A 12,204-nucleotide genomic window follows, 5' to 3' on the forward strand; every position below is an offset into this window, starting at 1 on the left:
AATTTAGAAAAATATACAATATTAGAAAATGTGCATACTCAAGTCATTTAGTATGCAATAGAATATTTTTGTACATACTCATATGCAGGGGATAGGTTACATTTTACCTCATGATAAAGAATAATAGGGATGTTTTTCCTTTCATTCAATTTTATGTGTCTGCCAGTAGATGGCGGTACCAAGTTGAGTGCTGTCGGCTTTTTTTTTTTTTCTCCTCAAAGCTGTTTTCTGATATATGTTGGGTACCACAGAGTGAATCTCAGAACAGGAAGCCGAGGCATAAGCAGAGAGGATTCTGGAAAGGTCTCTTTGTTTTCTTGTCCCCAGAGAAAGCAAAGAAAAAAAAATTGTAGTTAATATGTAAACCTCTGTGGCCAAAAATCTGAACAACTGCAGGAGGCTCATTCTACTCTAACCATCTTGGATGAGGGCTTTGTTACGCTGTGATCCATAAGACTCTGGTTTATCAGGTAAGCTGGCAAAACATTTAATTATCTGAACCATAGAATCTAGCCACCAGATCATTTTTCTTATTTTAAAACTATCTTCATGCTTCTATTTTTAACCTAATGTTGTTTTAATGTAAATTACAGGAACCAAAGGCATCATCTGATGTGTAAACTGCTTACTATTCCTTTATCTCAAAGGAAATAGAGCCTCTGTCTAGAAATGGTGACTTATGGTACAGACTAGGCACTACTGAGCTTGTATTTTTGAAACATGTAGATGCTTATGATCCATTGTAGTCAGAGAAAATATTTTTTTATTACACAGAGCTAGCCTAATTGATTTTGTGGCTGCACCTTATCTATTTAAATGTCCAGTGTGCCAAGTATTTTTTAAACATAAATGTATAGTGAAATTGGAACTGTCATTCTTGTGCTTTGGTCTTTTTTTTTTAACAGCTTTAGAGAGGCCATGCCTATAGGGAGTGATAACAATATAGAGGTATATAGCTGTTTGAAAAACATTAACATTTGTCTCTAAAATAATCTATTCTCACCAATACCAATCATTAAAATGAGATTTAACCTTCTAGTAATAAAATGATCCCTATATACTCTAGTATGTGTTGTTTCTTTATTTTAATATGTACACTTTATATTAAATATTTACCATTCTATTTATTGATGTAAAGGGTACTGTACCTTCTATGAGTTGTCTCATAAGCTTCATATATTTCTGTATTTTTTCTGTGTGTATTTAATACCTGGTTATTATTATTATTACTAATTATCAGGGAGAGCCACTTGGACAAAAAACAATTATTTACTTTATAATCTGTATTTTCTGTAGTTTTCTTTAAAATATTTTATAGAATAATCATAAATGTTTTATTCAGTTAGCAATCACATAGTTAGAACAGGAAATTATTGGCAGAAAATCTATAGGTATTAATTTAAAGAAGAGTTTTGAAAATCATAAAGCTTTTTAAAAAATACAACAGGTGGTGTAATGTAGCATACGGGGACAAAGATAAAGGCATACGTGCTTATAGGAATTTGCATGAAAACATTTCATCACAATCAGTCCAAGTAGTGAGTGCCCTGTGTGGAAAAAAGACCTCTGATTTCAACCTGGGTTTCTAGTTAGTACTGGTCAAATCAGCCTAAAAACAGAACTTGAGGCCTCAGCTTTAAAAGCAACTGTAATCTCTAATAATATGGAAAAATATTGATTTCTCACCTAAGATTTTACCATGGGTAGCAATAATACTACCCCTAAAAATGTTACAAAATAGCAGTTGCCTCAGAGAAAAGCCCTAGGTTTTATGTATTTCAGGAGATCTCCTACCATAGGATATAGAGAAAACTGTTTCTTTGAAAGGGGTTCCCAGAAATGGATGCTAATTGGCTTGAGCATATTGTACACTCCATGTTTCTTTACAGGTGACTGAATATAACTTTGTTCTGTGTAAACACCAGAGCTGGTCTTTCAGAACTGTTTTACATTTATGAATGGATGCTTACATTTTGGCCCTGATAATTAGCAATATTTTTATCGGTATAGTTGCAAGAATCTCTTAATTTTTGTCTGTATATGTAGTCACAATGTGAAGAACAAATACAGAGTTCTTCACTAAATGTGCTCTTTGAAAATTTTTAGAAATCAAATCTGTTTTGATTAAATGATATATAAAATAAGTTTGGTATCTTATTCTTTTAAAGAACTAATAGTGACTTCATTTGTAAGGTCAAGAATAATAACTATAGTTTATTAGTGTGACAGAGAAAAATAGGTTGGACACTGAGCTGGAAGTCTTGATTTCTGATGCAAGTTCTGCTACTAATAAGCTTTGTCACCTCAGAAGAGATACCTGTAAAAGATGGGAATTGGAATCAAGGCTATATAAGGACACTTTTCATTTTAAAATTCTATTAATTCTAATTTATCTGGATTTTCACCAATTTATTTCTCCGCTTAATAGTAATCTGATGCATCTTTGACTTTTACTGAGTTGTTTGTTACCATTAATGGTGTGCTAAACATGAGGATAGAGAAATAGAGAGGTTTTAAAGGTCCTTGGCCAGCTTTTCTGTGGTGGAAACAACCAGAAAGCAATATGGAGAAGTGGCTAAGAGAAAGGTCTGGCAGAATAAATCCTAGCTCCACTATTAACTGACAAAGATTGAAACTTTCTGAGCCTCTATTATATCACCTATAAAATAGGAATGATGATGCCTATGTTGAAGGATTGTGTAAATAAATATTGTCTGTCCAGTGTTTATTATATATCCTGGGACATGACTAAATGCCCACCCTCCCCTCCTCCCCTGTTCCCCAACCCCTGACAAAAGGAACAGATATCATTTTAATACTGGTGATGGTAATATATCTTCCACCACAACAGGAAGAACAGAGTGAAACTGCCAAGAAATTCTGTAGTTGAAAAGGGAATAATTCTCATCCTGGAAGCATGTCCTTGCTGAAACAACAACAACAAAACATGTGTTCCCTATAATAATATCAATTAGTGTTAACATCTGGCCATTTCCTGGATTGTTTATAGAACTCTCATAATACCTTATAGAAGACTACTCTTTTGCCCAATGATATATTATCACAGACCCCACTTCAAAGGCTTGCTTCTTTTTAACAAAAATAGGGGCAAAAGACTTTATTTCACTTGTACCTTAATAGATACACCCATTAGACAAAAGGCTTTGTGAAGATTCACAGAGAAAATCTAGATTTCACCAAGAACCACATTTATATGCCAAATAATTTCTACTATGACCATCAAATTACAGAACCTGAATCCCAGAAATGATTGCATGTGTTGGCTATGCAATCAACTCACAAACTGTCTACTGTTTAAATCATATTGATGGTCCAATGAAAGGTGGAAAGTCAAATTGTGCCTGATGAAATTGTTGACATACAGCAAAATCCCTGCTTCCCTCCAAAGGGTTTCTCTACATACAGCTTCGTGCTCTTGACAGCTGTGTGCTACTGGGATCTTGGGGAGCTAGAGCTGGGATGTCCTTTCAGCACCCCAGGCCTCCTAAGCCTTCCCTTCAACCACCCTGGGCCTCTTTAAACTGACTCAAATAACTGTGCTGTCAGTTTCATCTTCATGGCAGCCAAGATGACTTAATGGGCTCATGATTAGACAGATCTGAGATGGCCTTGAGTTTGAGAGTCTTAAAGACATGAGTGGAAGTTTTCTCAATTAGACAATGCTCTGCTTGGAATTTGTAACTAGTCCATCTCCCTGACTCTGGCTCACTCCCAGCTCTTCTGATTCCTTATTTTTAGGGGTTAAATGAAAGCACCCATGAGTGTAAGCACATAAAAACTAATACTTTTTTTCACCAAGGAATGAACATGTGACTAGACAGTGAAATTTCTTTGCATGGGTGGCTGTGCAGATTACTTTTTTCTCATCATCACTCATGTATAGGAACACTATGAACTCACTGAAGGCTGGGAATTAATGTTTAATTTGTCATCTAAAAATATTCTTTCCACCTTAATATTAATGGTTATTTTACCAGTTTTCCAAAACTATGAGGATTAATTTATCCACCTACCCCTGAAATATAATTTAAGATATTAACAGTACACTTCTGTACTGGGGATCTGTTTTTAAATTTTTATTAACTTCAATCCTAAATTATCTTTACTTCCACTTAAATTTTATCCATAAACACCTTTAATGGCAATTCAGTGTAGAACCTGGTATACAAACTACTCGTTCTTGAGGTAGATTGTTCTTTGAGGTAGTTGTAAAATTTTGGAAGGATAAAGCCAATTTTATTGTCCCTTGGGTTGCAAGCTCACATATTTATCTCTGATTAGGAAGCTGCCTTTCCAGGTCAGCTTTACCTGATAATATTTTTCACACTGGGGTGAAGTTAACACATTCTTTGGATGCATTTTAATGGGATATAACAAGGGTAGATTTAAGAACAGAGTAATGTTAATTTTCTGTTAATTTTACTTGAAAATAAGTTAATGAAGAGAATCTTGCTCTCTTGCTAAGCAAAGATGTGCTTTGCTCTGTGAACTGCCTGATGCGCATCAGCTCTTTGGATATCTGAAATTTGAATCTACATTCAGACATATAATTAGCCACAACAGAAGAGTTCTTTAAAATTTATATGCATACCTATTCAATTGGATAACAGAAGTTTTAATATGTATTTACTGAGTGATTCTTATAATCCTACACCTCTTTTTACCAGGGTTTGAAATGATAAAGGACCTTATAGAGAGAATATTAAAGAAATTTCTGCCCAAGATATATGAATAGAGAACAGCGGCAAAGTAACTTATAAGCATGCTTACAAATTAAATATACATATTAAACACAAATACAGTGCATATAACATATGCTAGGTGGTTGTATTAGGGAATTCTCAGGGGTTGTTTTAGTTCAGAGAAAACTTTTAAAAGTCTGGAGTTATTTCTGTAATAACTGAATTAGGTTTTCACCCTTTTGGAGACTGCATATAGGGAGCCCTGCATGTGATTAAGCTCTGAGCTGGAGGAAAGTGAAAGAAATGATGGTCCTTAAATTTTTAAACAGTGGTTTAATATTGTTTTATTCAATGGGTGATTTCAAAGATGGGAAGTCACTCTTTAAATAACTTTGGCCATTTTCTGCCAAGAAGCTAACTTTGGGGAATTTTAATCTCCTAATATTCAGAAGATACTTTATTCTTACTTGGCTTGTACAGAACACTTTGTCCTTTTCTTTTTCCAAGAGCTTGAACTGGAATAATTCATTAAATCCCAGCTCTTGTTGTTAAGTGACATTGTGCTTCTGAACCAGAACCCCAAATATTCTTGCACAGAGCTTATTAATAGGACACGTTTTATGGGCTCAAGCCTCTATTTGAGAACTGATGACCTGTTTGTTAGCTTCTCTTTGTCCTTGATGTTTTTGCTTGTGACATTTATTTTTCTCTTTATAGGTTACTTTTGCTGTACCCAAACAAAGTATTCTGATGAGATCAGGAGCATTCAGGGTGGTATGGCTGTAGACTAAACAAAGTATTCTAAGCAATTTCTTTTCATGGAACTTATATCATGGTTAGACATAACCTTAAGAATAAATTCTCCAAGAAATAAGCCCAAATTCCTACATGCACAAAGCAGGTAAGAAAAATGAGTAAAGTTAGTCAGGCTGGGACTAAGGAACTCCAAAGCCCATGTACTTTCTAAAGAGGGGCTAGGAGACTGTTGAATCAAATGATTTTTCCAATGAAGCTTAAAATCTAGATTTTTATGAGAAACCTCTCTGTTGTTAAATGTTGTCATCTGTTTCAAATTATTTACAATACTGGATAGATTCAACAAAGCATACCTACAGGCAGGATATGGCCAAGGGATTTTTGGCCAGGTGTTTTTTCCTTTTGCCAATCCAACCAGAAGTTTTACCAATGAAGGAAAATAAACTTCATGGAGAGGAAATGGCTTGACTGTATTTGGAGGAACTGCTACACTAGAGCTCAGATTTCTTGTCTGCTCCTCCAGGCTCAACCAACTGCCCACCATTTTTCTATCTCTTTCATTTCAAATCCTTGAATGCTCTACATATTCCCTCCCACATTTCTGTTTATAGTGCTGCTAATTACATCACTGAACTTTGTCTTCATAGATCTTTTTTCTCCCCTTTTTTGTTGCTATTAATGCTCCCCTTGCTGTGGATATCTTGTTACTGATATGCTATTTGATGAGGTATGTGATATTCCCATTTCTGCACTGTTCTGAAATGACTGAAATTTGTAGGGCAAACATGTCCTTTAGCTGTGAAAAGATAAAAATATTATTAATAGGATATTTATATGTCCTTGAGTCCATATGGTCTCAAAGTTTTAAAATATCTTATTAAACTATCTTTAATCATAGCCAATACTGATTACAGTTCAAGTAAATCCATTCTTAATATTATTTTTCAACAATTTTATTGGGCTCTATTATCAATCTTTATATACCTATAGCAAAAATTAAAGTATATTATTATATTAGCATTGGAAGAACAGACAAAAGTATTATTCACAAATATATTGCATTCTCTTTCATTGATATGAAACTTGGTAGTATTAGATAAGAATAAAAATCAAATACATGTGCCTAGAATGAGAACTTCTTGGCTGTTATGGAAAATCAGAAAGAAAAAGCAAAATGAAAAAAGTCAGATTTTTTAAACTTCCTAATAAAAATGACAGGAGAAAAAAAAAAACAGTTGAACGGGAATAGATATGCAAACATCTGAGAGAAAATGGAAAGAGGTAAAACGTGATGAGCTTATTCAGAGAGTGGCCCACAGCTCTGGCTGCACATTGGAATCACCTGGGAAGCTTAAAAAAAGAGCAAAGCTGGCTCCACCTTAGGCCAATTCAATTAGATGCTCTGGGGCTAAGCCTGCCTATCCATGTTTGTTTAAAAGCTCTGCAAGCATAGTTCAAATATGCAGCCAGGTTTGAAAAGCAACTGACTAAAGGAAGACAGAGAAAAATAAGAGAAGCTAATGAAAGCCTGGCCAGAGAAGTGAAAGACAACTGAGAAATGACTTTCAGAATAATTTCAAAATTCTAACAAGTGGGCGCATGTTAAGTAAAAAGACTATTATGCAAATACTTAAAATAGCAAAAAATGCATTCGTGTCTATTTCTCCCTTGGTTGAAAAGGGTGGTATTTATTCTATATGTTTAAGCAGTTTTATATTTCAAATTGTTAATTTCCTACCCTTACCTCTACTTGAAAGTTGACCCAGCTGCTGGTTATGGTATATTTTGCAAACTAACAATATAAACAATTGTGCACACTCAGAAATAAGCATCCATTAACTTCAATTTATACAACCAGAGATTTGCCCTCTTTTTATTCTGTACCTTATAAATTGCTCCTTTGAAAACTGTCTTAAAATCAAATAAGAGGGCTTCCCTGGTGGTGCAGTGGTTGAGAGTCCGCCTGCCGATGCAGGAGACATGGGTTCGTGCCCTGGTCCGGGAAGATCCCATATGCCGCGGAGCAGCTGGGCCCGTAAGCCATGGCCGCTGAGCCTGCGCGTCCGGAGCCTGTGCTCCGCAGCGGGAGAGGCCACAACAGTGAGAGGCCCGTGTACCGCAAAAAAAAAAAAAATCAAATAAGAGTGTCCATTGAACGATACTCTTTGAATGTCCAGGTCATTCAGCTGGAAACAAAACATTGATTTGTAATTATTGAAACTTCAATTGTGGCAGATTAGAGAAAAAGCAGATATGTAAACCAACAAATTTTTTAAAGCCAAAATTCAAGTGGCATTTCTGAGGAAGAAATGAATTAACCTAATAGCTAAGTGGAATTAATAATGAATTGAGTTTCCAAAAAGGAATTCCATTACTAAGGTGAGTCTGCCTTTTCAACTCTTTAAGCAGACATTTGCTGGGTTAACACCACAGTTGCTTTTCCATGTTGATTTCCCACAGTCCTTTCTGCGACTGGGGAGAGACTGTGGTAGCCCCTACTAAAACAATCCTCTACATCCTTCAGAGCAGATTATATCCTAAAGTCTTTCCTCTGGAGAAGCATCCTTTAATATTACTACCGAACTATGCTTTCTTCATGACCTCTACCAGTCTGTCAACCAGGTCACCACAATTATCACCATGTATGAAAGATCTGTTAAATCTCAGGATAAGAATATACATATTTTGAATCAGGAGGCTGGTGATTGCACAGTGAACAGAAGGAATACTATATTATATTTGAGGCTAAGTTTATGATGGATGTCTATGAAATGGTGCTTGGGTTCTCAAACTGGGATTAGATCACTGACTTTCAAAAAAATTACATCCTAGCTTTATACACAAAGTACTTTGGTAGTCTACAATGAAAATATAAGTAACAAACCAGTAAAATACTAATAAGAAAGAAAGCCTGAACCAAAAAGAATGTTTTTTGATGAAGGATCACCTTAAATTAGTCAGTGTAGAGAGCAAAAAATTTACTGTTGACTAAAGCATTCCCTCCACCAACACAGTGACAACTGTGAGAACTAACTTGATTCTTTGGGGAAAAGAATTCCAACTTGTTATTCAAAAGCATCAAGTATATTTTGCAAAGGGAAAAGGTAATGCTTAGGCGTAAATGAAAAGTGGCAGAGCACATCCAAATCATGATGCAGATCTCTATGCAAATTAGCACGAGTTAAAATACGCCACGGAAACCACAATAGCAAGCTCTCTCATACACTTGTTAGGTTTGTTTACTCTGTCTCAAAATTATCCTGAGTCTGTGTAAGACACATTTCTTTTAAATATGCATTAAATGTACTATAATGGTGCTAGGTTTCAAACAACACTCTTGAGACCAATTTAACCATAAAATAATACTCATTTTTTCCAACAATCCATATCACTCAGGAAAGCTAAATTTGGGCAATTTTATGCATGACAAAATATTTTCTATTTATTCTCTTAATTTCTTTCTGAACAAAAATTTTAAAAGTAAATATCTAAGACATAAAAAGGCACACTTGATTTAGAAACTCTTTGAATTTTCTTTTTCAACATTTGATAGATATTTTATTTTTTCTACGGTTTTTAAAAATTGAAGTATAGTTGATTTACAATGTTGCATTAGTTTCTGGTGTACAGCAAAGTAACTCATTTATATATATATGTATGAATGCATATATATTTTTTCATATTCTTTTCCATTTTAGATTATTACAAGATATTGAATATAGTTCCCTGTGCTATACAGTAGGACTTTGTTAGTTTATCTATTTTATATATAGTAGTTTGTGTCTGCAAACTCCTAAATTTATCCCTCCCTCCCCTTTCCCCTTTGGCAACTATAAGTTTGTTTTCTATGTCTTTAAACTTTCTAATCAATTTTTTGGTAAACCTAGAAATGCCCTACAAAAATAAAGTCTATTGGGGCTTCCCTGGTGGCACAGTGGTTGAGAGTCTGCCTGCCGATGCAGGGGACACGGGTTCGTGCCCCGGTCCGGGAGGATCCCACGTGCCGCGGAGCGGCTGGGCCCGTGAGCCATGGCCGCTGAGCCTGCGCGTCCGGAGCCTGTGCTCTGCAACGCGAGAGGCCACAACAGTGAGAGACCCGCGTACCGCAAAAAAAAAAAAAAAAAAAAAAAAGTCTATTAAGTGTTTTTAAAAGGGAAAAGACAATTGAAGAATAACTGAATTCAGTGCTCAACTTTGCACAGGCAATTTGATCAGAATCCTAAATTATCCCTGTCCTTGAGGAGTTAGTTCAGGTTGCACACATGGAACATTGTAGAAATGCCACAAATTCTAGTTCTGTCCTTCCCAGCATCTTCTCTATTCAGCTCTTACTTTTCTCCTCATGATTGCTGCCCTCTCTAGCCATGGTCTTACTTGCTAGATCCTCCATCCTGGGAAGGGCCAGATAGGCTATGCTTGTCTTTTCTCTAATTAGCATATTGGTTGCTGCAATCTGTCAGAAATAAAGTTTTGCATCAAATGTAATTTTCTCTTACCTGTGGCATTTTGGCTTTCCTTTAGCCTCAAAAGAATTGAGCACCGAACAGCATTCCTCCTGCCTTTCCATGCAGAGACCCTTCACTGTGTGTTCCCGCTGCAATAAGTGGCACACATCTACACCTAAATCAGGGCAGTACACACAGGCCCCTGCTCTATTTTGGTGCCAGTGATGTGCTAAATGGCTGAAGGAAAAACATAGACTCTCTGAGTCCTGAATTCAGATCCTAGGGACGATATTTTCAGTTTCTTTAGTGACTGGTCATATTTCACTGAAAACTAGACTTCAAGTTTTGTCACTTTTTAAAAAAATTATTTGTATAGAATTTCTCAGATGAGAAGATTTTTGATATTACCAATTTCATGAAGAAATCATGTATACAGAATTGAATATCTAAAGCTAGAAAGGATTCAAGGGATAGTTCTTTTCAGAAACCAACTCTCTGGCTATGCTCTTCTCAAGCCATTCATAGTGTTGACTCATCAAAAAACATAGTTTAAATTTGAGCAAGCACATAGTTCACTGAAGTATTCTGAATATGAAGGCAGACTTTAATAGGTATAACACAGCCAACTCCAGTTACATCACTAGTCCAATATTCAATGACCCTTTTTGTTCAGAGTATAAGGCGACTGCTATACCCTTAGATCGTTGTCTCTCAGAAGGAATGAATGTTGGAATACACTGAGTGCAGAGTCCCTGCGCTTCTGAGATAAAAGAGGCACTACAAATCAACTAGTCACTTTCCTCCACTCCCTCTCTATAACAGATGTGGACACTCAACACCAAAGACACTGAGTGTTCAATATGTCACAGCAAGTGATGTCAAAGATAAGCCTAGAAAACAGGTTACCTGAATCGCAGGTACATTCCCCTCTTTCTGTTTTCCTCCCTCTCTTCTTTATCTTTTCATTAAACCTTGTTTCTAAAAAGATGGGGCAGGGCATGCTTTTCCATTATATTACACTGTCTTCTGCAGCACCACTTCAGGGCAATCAGACTCCACAGCATTATAACCATCTAGCGAGGGAAAATGCTTAACACAGAAGCCACTCAGGTGGCTGGGTTCTGGCTGGTGAAGAATCACGTGACAGCCGAACTGCAGCCCCACCTAAATCAGTCTGTGCTCCAGTGGAGTTTACCACTAGCACTAATCTGAGAGCAGATTTTACAGCTTCCCTGCTCCAGGCTAGATAAAGCTCAATCCTCTGTATTTTAAGCCTCAAAGGAGTACAGGTAACATGTGAAGTAAGCACCACCATTTTGAAGTAATGCAAGTTGTACCTCGAGTTCCCTGAGGTTGCCAAGTGAAAAAGGCAATCAACTCTTAACACTCTGTTGTGAAAACAGTGCACTGTCATTTTGATTACAGTAAATAAACAGTCTGTGGTTGCTTGGAAAGAAACTGGCTAAAGCACAAGTCACCAGCAAGCAGTAGGAGAGACGTGGCTGAGGGCAACTCAGAGGGCTCTCTATTATGGCTGAAGCAAAACTGATGTTACGATAGGAATATGGATCAAGGATTGTTTATTGGGCTGAGAACTTTGCTTTCTATTTTCCATGATGCCAATTTACTTCAGAATAGAAGGCTTCCTATAATTCTGGTTATATTCTGATTTAAATGTGGTTTCTGCTCCTGAAACACGTGCATGCATTACACACACACACACACACACACACACACACACACACACACACACAATGCTCACATTTGTTTCTCAGCCCCAAATCCTAGGAATTAATAACAAAATCTGACCAAGTAAAACAGGAAAATTGTCAATCCAGAGAGAGCCTGCCCCTCCCTTTTAGAGCATCTCACAACGAGGGATTTGCCCCCTTTCTTAATTCACGCATTTGTTTATGGGTTTGATCACCTGGTGGAGGGTGAAGGAATAGGGGAAAGGCATACACTAGACAAGCAGTAGCCAATATAAATATAATGAGACACATATGTACTTTGAAAATTTCTAGATGCTAACATAAAAAAAGAAAAAGAAACAAGTGAAATTAATGTTCCTAATGCTTTTTTTTCAAATAAATTTATTTATTTATTTTTGGCTGTGTTGGGTCTTCGTTGCTGCGCGTGGGCTTTCTTTTTGTTGCGGCAAGCGGGGGCTACCCTTCATTGCAGTGCATGGGCTTCTCATTGCAGTGGCTTCTCTTGTTGCGGAGCACGGGCTCCAGGAGAGCGGGCTTCAGCAGTTGTGGCTCGTGGGCTCTAGAGCGCAGGCTCAGTACTTGTGGCGC

General features: G+C 36.6%; 1 protein-coding gene across 7 annotated transcripts in view; it reads left to right on the forward strand.

Moving 5' to 3' along the window:
• The first annotated feature begins 261 nt into the window (after positions 1–261).
• The window catches only part of LOC101316873 (sodium channel protein type 3 subunit alpha), a 110,178-nt gene continuing 98,235 nt past the window's right edge, over positions 262–12,204 (forward strand). For all 7 annotated transcript variants that reach the window (XM_073807623.1, XM_073807628.1, XM_073807622.1 and 4 more), the window contains exon 1: positions 262–470. The gene's annotated coding sequence lies outside the window, so the exon portion shown is untranslated. The remainder of the gene's footprint in view (positions 471–12,204) is intronic.

This window comes from Tursiops truncatus, chromosome 7 (genome assembly GCF_011762595.2).
Source record: "Tursiops truncatus isolate mTurTru1 chromosome 7, mTurTru1.mat.Y, whole genome shotgun sequence".
Taxonomy (NCBI): domain Eukaryota; kingdom Metazoa; phylum Chordata; class Mammalia; order Artiodactyla; family Delphinidae; genus Tursiops; species Tursiops truncatus.